Source organism: Orussus abietinus, unplaced genomic scaffold (assembly GCF_000612105.2).
Source record: "Orussus abietinus isolate OABI.00-Male unplaced genomic scaffold, Oabi_2.0 scaffold15, whole genome shotgun sequence".
Taxonomy (NCBI): Eukaryota; Metazoa; Arthropoda; class Insecta; order Hymenoptera; family Orussidae; genus Orussus; species Orussus abietinus.
In genome coordinates this window covers 785,640-799,004 of record NW_019396010.1, presented here as the reverse complement: position 1 = coordinate 799,004, position 13,365 = coordinate 785,640, and positions in this window count along the sequence as shown.

Here is a 13,365-nt window from a genome sequence, read left to right as displayed (position 1 = left end):
TTGAGCGATCACGAGCGCGCCTCTCTTTCGAAACGTGTTTTCTTGGGAGGTAAGAATGCGCGTATGCGCCTCGTGAGTCATCCAGGTGAGGACGAGGGGGAAGGGAGGAAAGGGGGCACCGGGAAGAGAGGGAGCGATCAAGATTCCCGGAGCAACCCCGTGAGTCACCGGGTCGTCATCCCCCGTTGCCTACCTGTTGCCACCTGTTGCTCCGACTTTGTAGGTCGTCCCCGGTTCGCAACCTTCCTCACCCTAGACCGCGTGACCGGGTCTCACCTCCTAGACCTACCTAATACCTACGACGAGAGAAAGTGCCCTTCCTCCCTCCACCTGTGAAAACGGGACAAATCTAAAAAAAAAAAAACCACCTACCAGAATTTTACATTGAAATTCTATTCAACTTAACGCGGAGTAATTAACGTTAATTGTTCGTCTCGAAGGCGTGCTATTGAAAATCGAACCCAGGGAGGGAATTTTGCCAAAGGGAATTCATTGGGTGAGGTCGTGGATTTTTTTTATTATTTTTCTTTGTAGAGGACGTGACGGGATTCGATCGGTTAAGCCTTATGTAATCTTTTGATGCGCATTTTTCAATGACTGTTACGACTCGATGGCGATGACGTTGACGGTGGTTTCGCACTTCCGCCTGCCCACGCGGTTTTACCTGTGCCGGGGTCTACCTTCGCGGCGTACTATGCGCCATTGAAGGTGAACCTCCAGTTCCGAGAAACTTCATTCACCGATCGGAACGAGATTCGTGCCGGAATGGTCCAGCGTAGCGGACGACGTAATCGAGTTCCGGTCGACCGTAATGGCCGGCGAGATGAATCACGGGTCGAATTCTTGACCGAGTGCCCCGCAATATGCCAATACGATCGATTCCACCACGTGCGAATGACAGCTGTCATAAATTAATCGCCGGTTAAGGTGAACTTCGAAATCGACCGCGAGGTTCTCTCTACCCTGGGCCTTATCACCCGCGCTTCTCGATTAGCCTTCTCTAAAATTAATCGCCGGTTAAGGTGAACATCGAAATCGACCACGAGGTTTTCCCCACCCTGGGCCTTATCACTCGCGCTTCTCGATTAGACTTCTCTATTCCGCCACGTGCGAATGACAGCTGTCATAAATTAATCGCCGGTTAAGGTGAACTTCGAAATCGACCACGAGGTTTTCCCCACCCTGGGCCTTATCACTCGCACTTCTCGATTAGACTTCTCTATTCCGCCACGTGCGAATGACAGCTGTCATAAATTAATCGCCGGTTAAGGTGAACTTCGAAATCGACCACGAGGTTTTCCCCACCCTGGGCCTTATCACTCGCGCTTCTCGATTAGCGAAACGCACCGCTCGAAATCATCCGCGACGGCTTATCGCGGAATAATTAACGTTCCGCGACTCGAGTCGGCAAAAGGGAATGATAGATCTTGCAATAACACGTCCGCTTTGACACGTGTTAAGGCCCGATCGATAAGCCGAGATGACTCATACGGACGGTGATAACCTCCTAGAGGAGCGGAAATATTTATTGAAAATATTTTGGCACACTCCGGTTTCCGCCACGGCCTTGAGCAATGAGTAAGTGCCCGAAGCATGCCCTCGCGGTGAATCTAAGAGGCACCTCGCAGTTTCTGCGGCTTTTAACGCGTATCGGTGGATCCGGAGTTGCGTAACCACCGGAGGTGCGAGCGCCGATTAATTTCGAGCCGACGTCGATACCGGGAACGACGTAATCGGTATTTTAACTGGTTTCTAGATCCTGCTTTCTCCGACGTCACGAGATGGCCGCTGGACCGGAGGCGGCGAACTTCGAGGAAAAGGAGACCTCTTTCCTCGTTTCTTCAGTGCGCCTTCGACGGACCCCGGATGCGGCGAAATCGGCGCGGAAGACCCCCACAGCCATCTAGGTAAGTCCAGATTTATCTCCTTCGATCCCTGAAAATTAAAGAATGCCTCCTGAACGATATATAAAATTAAAAAACGTGAATTAAGAAGGTTGAAATCTCGAGATTCTGTCATATCGGCGAGAAAATGTCTTCCGAGATTTACATCTCCTAGGATGTGAATTTCCCCCACTTCCGCCCCTTGGAAGACTAGAAGCATGAAGACAGTACCTTCGAGACATAAGACATTATTCCCCAGTTGCAATAGGAGTTTCTCTCTATTTTTTTTTTTTCCCCCTTGGCTCCGATCCACAAACTCGCCGGTATTTCGGTATCGAAGGAACGCTCGGTGTACCCGGAGAAACCATTTCCTGCCGCGTTCTGCGGTCTGGGCATCGAAATCCGGTCCACCAGTGGTATTTCCAGGGAACGAGGATAAGGTCGCTCCGATGGGAAACCACCTAAAGCCAGGTTTCTTCCCCCAGAGTCCGGTATCAAAGGCCGTTTATCACTTTCCCCTGCGAAGTTAACCGGAAATACGGATGTAATAAAAATTCCCCCACGGTAGGGATAATTAGAATTAATAAATACTATTGCAAACCTCGCTCGAGTGGGGAGCAGATAAGGAGAGAGAGTCACTCGAACGACCGATTTCTGGGTATCTCCTCCACGGAGAGGACGTCATCGGGGGGCTGCCGAGAGAAACCGCTTTCCTGGATCAATGTAATCGATCATCGACCCCGTTATCGCCGCACGATGCGCCTGATATCCCATGTGAGACCAGTGACGTCACGGCGACGATGACCTACGTCACCGAGGCGCGCCTTGACCCATGGCGTCACCGTTCGCGGATACTCGCTCGCCCATTGCGTGTTCCCCCTTTTCTTTCCCAGGTTGGACCCGTTCTCTTTCCTGCAAATCCAGGCACGCGTGTGCACGTACACGGGGACACGTTAATACATATGTATATATAGACTCTAGGGGCGCAACGCGGATCCTCGTAAGTGGACTCTCGACGTATCGGGCCTCTACGTCACGGTCGGTTTTGCAGCCGACTGAGTCACTCGCTGGGTGCTGGGAAAACACATGTAAATTGCACAAAGTGCACGCGCGAGTCCCTCTCTTTCTCTCTTGGGCTAGAAAGTTGTGGGAGGGAACGCGACGGGGGACATAAATTCATAAGTCCCGCCGAGTGGGAGTGGTCCGCATAGAGGGACCGATTCGCCCGAGAGCTGCCGAGTGGACGTCGTCTCCATGGGTCGTCCGAAGAGCCCCGTGCCCACGTATGGCTGGATCTGGAACATTTATGAAAATGACCCGCCCGTATGCCCTCTTGATCGACGCGACATATGAAATTAATGACTTCGGCACCGTGAGGTCTCGACGGCGTACCGAGGACCGACGAATTATCCCTCCGAGTGAATCTTCTCATGGCTGATGATCTCCGGTAATTTCTCATTTCATTTAAAATCGTTGTCCAATAAGTCGATCGGCAGCTGTGCCCGATTCTGCAAACTTGGCATTTAAATCGCCCCTCATATCGTTGGTATCTCGTTTCGCATTTATTATTTCTTATCATTCGCATTTGTTATTATAATCAGGCTTGTTGACGGGATTTTTTTTTTAACTTGAATTATAAATATAATAATGGGTCCAGATTTTTAGGAAAATCTAAGTGGAAAGAGCCGAGTGAAATTCATCAATGGATGGAGATTCCTTGATAAAGCGTCGCTCTTGATAACGTCGTAACTCGCAATGCTCCACATTCCTGTGTACACGTGTGTGCGGGAATAGACCGTGATTACCCGCCGGAATTCCCGGAATTAACCGATCGAACTCTCTCTCTCGCCGTATCAACACGTGGAGGACCGAAATAAGTCTCGGCGATGATAACTCAATTAGAACCGTCGGGAGTAATCCTGTTTATTCCTAGTGATGTCTGCTCGGTCTCGTCTCTATTTGCGTGTTATAAACAATTCAAAAATATCTCCTCCCCTCTCGCTGGCCAGATTCATTTCCCTCAAAATCGAGATAATTACCGCTTAGATAAAATCCAAAACCCCTGCACCCCCGACAAGTACATCCCAGCTATTGTCGCCTCAAAAATTGCAAGTCCGATACGGCGATGTAAATCGGCACACAATAGATTATAAACAGTAAAAGTTCCGAATTCTACATTTTGGCATACATAGGAGTATTCCTAGCTTAATATACCGTATGAACGAAACTTCCGATATCGTGCATGCAATTGTTGGCTTCGATTTTATTATTATTTTTTTTTGTTATCAACGATGTGTATCCACGCCTTTTAATTTTCCACGCCGGGGAAGGAAAACGAGAATAAACGGAAGGTGGTCGAGCAGTTCTCCGGGTATGATTTCCCCTGCAATTACCGTTAAACACCGTCACGGCCGTGACGTGTCGTGACGTCAGCGATAGGCGTGGGCAAAGCCGTCCTCCCACGCGCGAGTCCGGGCACGGAAGGCGGCGGAGATCACGCAGGCTCGGTACTAATTACACCTAATAGATGTAATATGCGAGACGAGACCGCGATCTGCCGAGAAATATCATCGGAGCACGATCCTCTGGATGATTCATCGGGGCATAACTCGAGTTCACGCGACATTCCTCGGTGAACGTCGTCCCCCATCGACAGCGCCTTATCGCCGTTATCACGGCCTCCTAAAAGCCAACAAACGATGAGAAAAATTAATCCAGGGCCGCGGTACAAGTTACAAAAGAACCCATTATATCATCCCGAGTGTTACAACGAGGAATTTAAATAGTAATTAATTGCGATGACCATCAGTTTGCGTAATGGGTCCTTTGATAGCGGGCGAACTTCCGCGGGTGTTATCGCGCCATGATAGGTTTCGTTTAGGAGATTATAGATGTCTGGAGTAAGGGGATTGTTCTATAATTGGGAATTATTTCGATCGATTCGGGTCTTAGGTGTTATTGAACATGTTCAAGTGCCGATGAGAGCGGGGCGAAGTACCTATCGGGGCATGTCGCATGTTCGAGGCATGTCCATGTCGAGCAGCGAACCCGCTCAATCGAGCATTGAAAACCCGTCCCTGTCCCTCCCAGAAACGCGTCGGACACTTTTTACATCCACATTACCACACCCCTCGGGGACGCAGAATTCCCTGAACGTTGCATTAGCCTGGCGGCGCGCCAGCTCTTACAACGATGAAGATACAAAGTACCGGGCATGCGGTTCTTTTTCTCGGAACCCCGTATATTAATATACCGATGATTGCGAAACGCCGAGAGGAAAAGAAGGGGACGGTCCATCCCGGCGAAATCCTCGCTTTTTAACTCGGCCCGATGCCATGGCCTACCCAAGTACCACCATAACGACCACGGTGAAATTTCTTTCCTCCCAATTGAAACCCTGCTATTGTAATCGTACCGTGGTCTTACCGGGATTTCAAGCTAATCTCCCGGAAAGAACCTTTTATATACAGATCTTCAGCCCTTAGAAGTGACAGACATCGTTTATCTCACTTGTGCCTCTAAAGTAGGACTCAATTCGCATTAAGCAGGACGTACGATCCCGAAAGTGGGACATGAAATAGGAACAAAAGACGTAGGGTAAAATTTGTCCTTAGATAAAAAGTCGGGGAAAAAAATCGGGGAAAAATCCTGAGATCGATATTTTGAATTATATGAATCATAGGATTTGTACGATGTCGGTGACACTTTTATCAATGGTCTCGAGACCGCGAGACAGTTTCGCGACGCGGATCGACCCGATGATGATTGATGACGATCGAGGGAGGACCTCGGGATTGCGCAACGTTCACTGCCGTGAACTCTAATTCGAGTGTCATACGAGCATGAATTCCGGAGCATGGGTCGCGTACGTGGAAGACTCGCTTATAAATGGTCATGCTCACACCGCGACCGCGGCGTCCCGGCGCATCTATGTGCAGCTATGCACACGCAGTTGCACGCAGGTGGGCGTGCATGGATTCGGCGCCTTCGCAGAATGCGATCCCTTTGGCAGGCACTCGAATCACTTCCAAGAGACGCTGGCGCTTAAAGTAACCCAAATCTGCACCGTGCCAGGTCCTTCCGTCTCTTTCGACCGTGTCTAAGCGGAAGCTAAGTCTCGAGACCGGCGACGAAAGGGCACCCCTCTTCGACTGACATGACAAATAAAAATCCTATTAATCGGTAATTATTTTTAATTACACCAAAGGATATAAGTACAACACATGAAAAGGTATTTCCAGTAAAATCACGCCCACGAACTAAGCCTTTCCGAGGCATTCCATTTTTCCTTCCCACGGCGATAGCTCTCCGCGAAACTCCACATTAACTGATATCTCTAGATTAGATATCCATGTTCATCGAATGACTTTTTTTTCAATGACACTCCTCGTGACGGGATATTACGTGTAAATTCACATGTAATCCGAGGGTTACGCTCATCTTTGTATGTTGGTATTTTCGACGAAGTTTCATTTCCAACGCACGTGGGTAGTCATGCACTTTCCTTTTTTTTTTTCTTCTAATCTTCCAGATATTTTTTTATTACGAAGAGCGTTTAAAAGGGAAATCGGGGACGATCATCCCGCGTTTGCTGAATTTCGGCGCCTCGAGGCCCGGGAGGAAGAGTTGAGGTTTATCGCTCCGGATTTCGAAATTCCCGACGAATTTCGAGCCGACGAGCGATCTCTCGTCGCCCTCGTTTGTCCCGCATCGCCGCCACTTATCTCGTGTGTCGAGTCAAACGTAAATTTATTAAATACGATCTTACGTAAGTGCACCTCAAAGGAGCCGCTCTCGAGGCGGTGGCGGGGCGCGCGTGCGCGGCACACATGCACCACACACTTGCGCTTAACCTACAACTAAGCGACATTTTTCCTGCTGCACTTGGTCTCCAAGTGTCGAGAAAACGTGAACGTGCTCGCGTTAATTCTCGAGGTATCGAGAAAAAAAAAAAGAAACGTGTCGAAAGAGCGCGGATGACCCTAAAAAAATCTGTCACGAGACGTGCACCGGAAACGTCATCCGCGGTGCAATGAACTCATGACATGTCAAGTATACATGTATCCAGATCAAAATGCCATATGATCATCCATGTGAATTTACACGTGTCATGCCGTGGCAGGGATGAAATTTAATTATTCATCTCGTAGCCAAAATTAAATCCTTATCAAGGAGGGTTCGATTACGCGATTAGAGGGGAGGAACTAAAGGCGTAACTTTTGCTACAGCGGGTATTTAATTTCGAATAAATTTCCACGAGGAGATGTAGACCTTGCCGACACGTAGGAATTAATCGGCGCTGAAAGTAAGGCAAGTAAGAGAGAGAAATTAGAATCCGCGACTCCCAGACTCGCTGGAACGCATCAATCGCCCTCTTAGTCGAGAGAAGCTCTCGAGTGTTTAGGTATCGACCCAAATACTCGAGTGCTTTGCCCCGTGCAGCTTCTCTGGGAAATCGATTCTACATAAATCTTGTACCCATCATTGCCCACTAGAAACCCCGATATTAAACGAAAAAAAAAAAAAAAAATGAAAAACTAACAAACACATCGCAATGCTTCGGCGGATTTCCCGGAGCTCGAGCCTCGGTTAAAGGAAAACCGCAGACTTCTTTCTCTCTCGTTTCTCATTTTTTTCTCTCCCTCTTCCCCTTTCCTTCCTTTCTAGCAAAAGAATTCCGATGCAACGGATCTGGAGAAAGAGGCAGGCCGACGAGAAATCCTTGACTTTTAATCGCAGGTTGTAAATTACCTGCGGCGGCGAGCGCGTTTTATCTTTTTCCACACCGCAGCTGCGAGACACCGGCATGTCCTCCCGCACGCGGCGTGCACACGCGTGCCTGCGTGCGCGTGTGGAGATATTTAAATGTCCCCGCGAAGCGTAACGCGAATCCGCGGTTTTCCATGCCTCGCAACGTCGTCTCCGGTGACAACTCGCGCTCTTTTTACTCGCCTTCGCGACCGAGAAATTGGCACACGTAAAAGCCCCCTTTCGCGCATTTTGCGGATTTCAAGGTCGAAGACTCGTGCCAGTCCTTTTGTCCGTTTCTTTTTAATACCCGATCGACCGTAACGCTTTGGAACCCTGCCACCGAAGCCATCTTTACCGTTTATTTATCCTTGGCTCTGGAATAGACAAAGTCCCCGACATCTCGAGGACGAGATTCCCCGTCTGGAAACGACACAAGTTTCTGAAACTCTCATTACGCCCGCCTCCGCTCGTGCAACCCGGATGGTTGCTCCAATTATGCAACCCTCTTCGGCTTTTCATTTTCCCCGGATAACTGCGTCTCGCGGAATTGCTCGAGGTTGACGTGACAACCGTCACGTAGCCGCGAAAGGAAACTCCGCCAATTCCGGGCTTGGGATGCCGAACGTCATAATTGAAGCAAAAGAAAATCGAAGAATTTCGAAATTCTCCAAGGAACATTCTCCCTCGCGAGACGTCAGTCGCCCGACTGACGTTTCTCCCGGCGCGTGCGCGCGCAGCTCGCGACCACGTGGTCCGCGCCACGTGGTCGGCGCCCCTTGCCTCGGCCCCGTTAATCCTCTAATGCGATTCCCTCGGCCGTGCAATTCGGCAAAGTGAGCAAATGCCGTGCCCGCGACCTCGTCCCCCTTTCTCGCCTGGTTTTTCGAATCGAGAGGGGCTCCCGACGAGCGGCGGGGGCCCGGCTGGTGGGCGAAAATCAATACCTCGGCGCCCCCCGTTTCGGAAACACGTGGGCTGGGCCTGCAGAGAAACGAGGGGGGGCTCCCGAATAAACGTAGGGAGAGCGCCGAAGCGTGACCCCCGTTGCACGCATACCCTCGCCCCGCCACGTTGCAGGGCTGAATATAGAATACATCCACCGACCCCCCGCGAACCACCGTAATGCAGTTTTCGACAGACGTCTCCTCGCTTTGAAACCCGCGACGTCGAATCGTAAGAACTAATTGCACGTTATTCCTCGTTAAGCGTAGAATACACGACGCGACCCCCCATGGACTGCGTAATGCAGTTTACGGTGCGGCAAATCTCTTATTTCATTATTAATATTTTTTTTAATAACCGAGGTACGTTGAAGTGCTTTGTAAAATCGTAGGAATTTTTTCTAGGGTTCTTAAAATGTGTTCTTCGGATTTCAGCGAATCTTCTATTAGAGGTGCAGTCTCCAGGACTGCACTCGACTGCAGCGCGCTGCACGGTGCTGCGCTCTGCCTCTGACCACGGTCACCAGAAACAGGAAAGTTGGAGCCCGCAGGGGCGTGACGTTTCGCGTGCACTAAACTGCGCTCTTAAATACAGGGACACGCGCGTGCGTGCATATTTCGTAACGGATTACGTGCACGATCGTTGCGAATCCCGACGACCCACGTACACGGCGTTGGGATAATTCAGCGTCCCGTGAAAAATCTCAGAGAGCTGCGAGAGGAGAATACGAAATGTAAACCCCCTTAGAGATGGAGAGCATCCTTTTATGAGGCGTACCCTCGTGGAGTTTTTCCGCGCGATTGGCCAATATCGACGATCGATCGAGGTGCATCGATAACGAGGGATTTCGTCACAAAGCCGGCCTCGAAGCCTCGTGTTCCCGGTTACCGTAGAATCCTCCTCCATTCCGCACAGTACTTGTTGTCCAGGCAAGACCTGAGCGAAAGAAAAGAAAGAATAGAATTGAAACGGAATAGATATCCAGACGTCTCCAGGAAATCCGCGTGGATAAAACTCGGCCCGGTCTCGCGCGACGAAGAGGTTCATAAATATTTAAATGGCTTTTTCAAATCGTCTCCTGCCTCCCCCCTCGGCCATTTTTCTCGACGGTGACGAGATAGAGGTGTGTATTTAACGACTGCCCGTTTTCTTTTTTTCTTTTTTTTTTTTTACACGATCCAAGAACCGCGGTTACGACTAGGATCGACCGGGGCCGCTGTTGATGATAAAAGGGTTACTGGGAATTAATTCCTCATTTTGGACGAAGGGTCGTGGATTTTTTCTAAGTACCCTTCGTTGCGTTATCTCGAGGCGCGTTTCTATAATCAGGGGTTCCGGGTTGGTCGAAAGGAAAATTTGAAAAAAAAAAAAAAACCGGCGATTTGAAGACGATCGATTCCGGGGTACCGAATACCCCCTTACCTTCCCCACCTCCGTTCCCACAGGGAACGGCTCCCGTATCACGGGCCAGCACGCGACTCGGTCAGCTGCAGCTGTCCCCGCATGTCGGGAGGGGCCCCGTGGAGGAGGACGAACACGGGGGCCTCGCTCCCCCCGCAGGGTCGACGAACTACCTCTGCTCCACCCCTTCATTCTCCAAAACCCGTAGCGAATAGAATTTCAGCCTCTTTTTCCTCGGCCCTCTAATAATTCATTCCCTTTCCGGGCAATTTCCATTTCCATGACATCCAGTATTACTCCAAACTGTCTAGGCACGTACCGAACGCTTTTGTTCAATGAAATTAAATTTCTACATACCTGTGGCGACACCAATTTTGATACTTCTGCGTCTTCCAGGATTGTAATTGCAAAATAGAAGCGATACGGCGGAAGGTTTCCCTCGTGAGAATTAATGGCCCTCTCTTTAGGACACATTAGCGCACGTACGGCATTGTTTTTCATAACTGCACCGGAGTCTTCTTTATATAGCGTACTTGGGCTCTACGTGATTCCCGAGGTGGACCTTGGGGACTTCCGGTAGGTACGCGTGTTCCTGTCGCAATTCGTCCGCAATTGTACCGACGGAGGCGGAATGTATACTTGATCCCCGTCAAGTTCGCGTGGACTTTTATCTTATCTATTTATTTCCTATATATATTCTCCCGCTAATATTGGCATTTAATTTAGGGTCACGTGTCGGCACACCGGTAACTGCAACTGCAAGGTTACTGCACGTGCATCGGTACCGTTATTACCGCTCCACGGTACGTAGCTTTTACGAATGATAAACAAATATCCCGCGCCGTATACAAGCGGCGTAATGACCGGGTGTCGTATTATCTTTTACCTTGTATCGTATACCATCCGCGAGGTGTTAATACGCAGAGTGCTCCCCAAGAACCTACCGTTTACCGAGTGCAAAAAAAAAAAAATAAAATAAAGGAAAATTAACAATCCATCTCTACGGCGGTTCCCTGGATCTGAAAATCCTGCTTTGAATAAGTTACTTTGAGTAAACATTGTAGGGACAAAATGGAGAAAGAAATTATTCCCGACGCCCCACACGTAATGGCGTCGTCGAGCCAGCTGATGCGTCGGACAGTTGCGAGCGCACGTTGTAAATTAACGCGGCGGTGTTTTTAACAACAATCCCCGGGCAAAACGGATTAACGTTACCGGTCCGAGGTGGCCATTGTCAAGTGCATAACTCACGTGGGGTATTTCGATCGGTTAGGCCGGACACCCGATTAAATTCCTGCATTTCGCGGGCCCACGACCAAGCTTCTAACCAACCGTGGCACAAATGGCGGAGAATGCGCGCGGTGGAAATAAATCCTTGTAAAATTTGTGGAATTAGTGGAATCTCGAGATGGCACGGGTAGGAGCGGGTTTGCGGAGTGATTATTTATTATTAACGCCGGCCGGCAACGGGTCGGACGGCGCTAACGACAAGAAAACCCGGATATCCCGGAGGAATCGTTTGTCTTACCGAGATAAGGGCCCCGCCTGGCGAAATGGACGATCCGTGGCGATAGCCGAGGATTCCCGTACATGTAAGGCGCTTATTACGAGTCTCGAGTGCCGGTGCTTAAAGTTCAAGGAGGTCGGCGTAATATCTCGGGCCGCTTTGCGTCAGCGTCTCTTCGGGTCGCGTCGCAACTTCGGACCGACCCCTCGTCGCGGTTCCCGCAATTACCTGAAAAATCCCCGAGCTCCTAATCGTAAATTCCTTTTTCCTCCCTCCCGGCTCCGACTTTTACTCCTAGCTAGAGCGGGGATACCGGCTTACATTCCCTGATACCGTTTAATATTGCGAAAGGTACCCGAGTGGATTTACGTGGGGGCGAGTCGCGGGAACCAAGATGGCGGCGGCGTAGGCAGCGTCTCTCGGAGGTCCGAGGAAGCGCCGAACTCGGTTGAGCAAAATGGCGGCGAAAAGGCGGAGGAGGAAGGCGGAAACCGCGCATGGGAGCCACCTACGTGGACGGTTCTCAGCGACCTCGCCCCGGGTCCATCCCCGGTTCGAATAGTCGCAAAAAACACGGCGTCGCGACACCGACGCTTTGGGACCGGCAAAAAACCGAGAATTTCGGGGTACCACGTGTCCTCCGCGTGGACGTAGCTGGAATTAATTGCCACGGGTGCCTTGGGCGATTTTTTCAAATCCTTACGGCGGTCCCTCTGCCCCTAAGCCTTCTTTTGCTATCTCTAAAGTCCGAATTGTAGAGAAGTTACCTTTTTCTGTTACTCCGAAATCCAATTAGGACGTGTAATTAGAGGTTTTACGTACCGTCAGAATTTCGACTGGATATCGGACGGACCTTTCCCTCGTGGAACTCGATAGGACTCGAGGTTAACCGGAGGCGGTTTTTCAAATCGGTTGTTTCCGCTCTTTTAAACGCGGAGGGATATTCAAAGCAGCGCGTATCGCTCGAGTGGGAGGAATACCTCGGGAAGGGACTTCTATTTCAGATGGACATGTACGGTGGCCGGCTAGTCCAGCCGAAACGATTCGGTTTCCCTGCCTCCGATTACCTCGGGTAATCTCTGGAACCTCTTCGGTCCGGTCCCACGCATGCGCCCACGCGAGCGGCGCGCGCATAGGCGATACGAGCGCGGGGAATTCGAATCGATGACCCTGGCTCACTGACCCTTTTAGCCGGAACCTTCGGCTCGCCTCGTAAACATCGAATAATGTTGCAAGACCCTCGGACTGGCGATTTCGTTTGCCTTTCGTTTTCTGACCGCCATCTTGGCACGCTGGATACCCCGAAGAAAGAGGGCCCATAAAAGGCGCATATTCGCGACCGCCTCGGCCATTCGCGCGGACTCGCAGAACGCGTCTCGAATATTTCATGAAAAAATGCTACTTTGAAGAAAAAAAAGAAAGAAAATAAATTATGAAACTCCCAGGGTATAGGTTGGCAAGAGATGTGCACGCGGAGGTGTATTGTCGTATTCGATGTCGCGCTTCTCAGGTGGGGAACGACCCCGAGGAGAGCACTCGAAGAAGAGCCAAGGTTCCAGTGCGAGGTCGAGCGCGACGACACTCGCTGCCCCGAGGGAAACCCCTTCGGGAGAGTTTCGAAAAACTGGCGGGAGGCCAGCTCTCCAAATTCGGAACGGTGACTAAGAGCCGGCCTACCGCGGCCAATGGAACCACGGGACCATTTTTAGCACGGCCAATCGGTGCGGTTCGCCACCCCGACAGGAGACTTACGAGCGTTCGCCAATCGCGGACACCTATCGTATTTTTGGGGAACCGCCCTTCCCCCTCGTGGACTTTTTATATCAAAGAAAGAAAGCCCTCTTTCCCCTGATAAGCCTTCTCACCTCGCCGCGTGGTATA